Source organism: Alosa sapidissima, chromosome 23 (genome assembly GCF_018492685.1).
Source record: "Alosa sapidissima isolate fAloSap1 chromosome 23, fAloSap1.pri, whole genome shotgun sequence".
Classification (NCBI taxonomy): domain Eukaryota; kingdom Metazoa; phylum Chordata; class Actinopteri; order Clupeiformes; family Clupeidae; genus Alosa; species Alosa sapidissima.
Window position 1 is genome coordinate 4224849 of NC_055979.1, and position 2500 is coordinate 4227348.

Here is a 2500-nt window from a genome sequence, read left to right on the forward strand (position 1 = left end):
GCACAAGAGAGCTGCAAAATTAAAGTCACATAAACAACTTGCCGAGAGAAAAACATACCCTAACAAACGCACACACACACACATATCATCCTGTGTTCAAATGCCATTCAGTTGTACCCAAGCTTTCTGTTTACGCATCTAGAGGAAAACATGTCCACACAAACAGGAGGCGATTTTGCTCTGAGCCATCCATACACATAAGCCTAATCAACATCATCTCCACTCATTCACAAGAGCCCAATCAAGATGCACTCATGGCGATTAGCACCTTCCTGTTCTCCTTTTGTTTTGTTTTTTCCTGTTTATTCTAATCATTTGTGCCACTTCAGGTAAAGGCAAACAGCAGGCCAAAACATTAGTTTCCTGTTGATCCCATTACAGGGAAGAGGATCACAGATCACAGCATGGTGAGTTCAAAGATGTGGGCGTACTCAAACAGTAGCTGGCTCTAAAAACAATGCCTGTGCCTTTTCTAGGAAGTTAGTGAAAATCATCATATACCTTTAAAAAGAACAGCCGTCTAAGCATATGCCTGTGCATAATTTATTCATCTGTAAGCAAGGTCAGTGCTACATGAAAAGATTCTTCCTGCACCTTCTTGAAGCCAAGAATGGATATCCTGGGTCCAAATATGTATGGACACTATTGTGAGCAATCAACTGCATTGTTCCTAATGAAAACAAAAGTTATTGTTAGTTCAGTTACTGAAAACAGAACTTGTAGTGTGGGAAATGAATTCAATTATTTTTTTTACTGCACTTATAATACAGAATGTAAATAAAAGTAAAGCCTGGGTTACTTCTGTTGACCGAATGGGCTGGACAGGATTGGGATTACTTTTGGTTTCATCTAGAAAAGTCCACAAAGAATAAAGTTGAACAAATATCCTGTTAATCACTACTGAGGATGAGTTCACTTCCTGTTTGGCAAAGGAGAGTCAAGTTGAACTTGAAAGAGCTCAAACTCAAGCATTTATGTAATTATCTCAATCATCTCAAAGAAATACCATGTGATTCATTCACATACAACTGTTTTTTCTTGATTTTAAGTGACAGTAGACTGATAACTCAAATTACAACAGAGAAAGTAAATAAGAACCTTCAAACTCAATCTCCTGCTGGTAAAAACTGGGGGTGGGGGGAGTGAATTAACAATGTTTTCTCTACCCTCAGCATCTATGGCTTAAGTGGCATCTAACCCTCAACTATTCCCTGGGTACGGCAGTTGAAGTGGCTGCCCACTGCTTCGTGTGTGTGTGTGTGTGTGTGTGTGTGTGCGCGTGTGTCCAATTAAATTCAAAAGACTTTATTTGTCCCTGAGGGACAATTTGCACAGTCCTGTAGAGTAGTAGTAAAAACATGGCACACAGATATACTGTACATATAAATATAAATAGTATATACATATACTGTACAAATATAAATATGTATGTAAATTCATAAATATGCTGTGTTAATGTATGGGTGCAGGCTCCTATAGCTTTCCTCTGGGCTTTAATAATGCATTTAACTGACACAAACCAAAATATTTGTTTTTACATATTTTTTCAAACAAAATATTTAAAACAACACGGTTTAAAACAGCTCTCCTGTAACTGAAAGGGCCGCAGAGCTGGCTGAGCAGCAGGGCAGCGCCGTACTGCATATGAGGTTTCAGGTGTGTTGACGCTCAGGTGTGCTCCACGGTGCCCGGTGAGGCTCACATCACCCGAGTATCAGCCGTCTAGCAGCGGCTCATGTGTGAGTGACAGCGGCGGTTATGTGAACCAACCGTCTGCAGCCGCGCACACACACACAGACCTCATCATGTCAATCAACTCCCAGAGAACACACCAGTATGGCACTGAAGTCAGACTAGAGCCGACGAGGGGGTAGGGGGTAGCTGGAAGGTGAGAGAAAGAGAGAGATAGAGAGAGAGTGAGAGAAAGAGAGAGAGAGGGAGGGTGTGTGTGTGTGTGAGAGAGAAATAGAGGGAGATGAGTAGAGGAAGACAGACAGGCTGGTCTACACAGAGAGATGGACAGAGAGGCCAATGTGTCAAAAGAAAAAACAGTAGTAGAGAGAGAGGAGGGCGGAGAGGGGGTCATAACTCTGTGCTCAGCATCTCTCCCTCCCTCTCTCTCTCCCTCCCTCTCTCCCTCTTTCTCTCTCTCTTTCTCACACACACACACACACACACACACACACATTAGTATTAGTATTCCTGGGCAGTGCTGTGCGCTCAAGGTTACAGGGAGTCTAAATTGCTGAGGTTAAAAAAATCTTTCCTGATTAGCATTTGTGGGTAAAGCCTCAGTAATCTTATTCACACTTCTCCCTCTCCCTCTGACTTCTTGGCCTCATTTTCCCATTCTTTAGACCGCACGGGTCGCGACCTCATTTTCTACGCATTTCTCGGTCAAATCTGCTTACTGTGCACTACGTGAGAGAATAGGGGACTTCAATTAAACTGGGAGGTTTCAAAAAATAATATTGAAAAAATCTATAACAATAAGTTAGTT

General features: G+C 42.0%; 1 protein-coding gene across 3 annotated transcripts in view; it reads right to left on the reverse strand.

Annotated features, from left to right (window-relative positions):
* dachc (dachshund c) overlaps positions 1-2500 on the reverse strand; it is a 39959-nt gene that overhangs the window by 19573 nt on the left and 17886 nt on the right. The gene's annotated exons all lie outside the window — the stretch shown is intronic.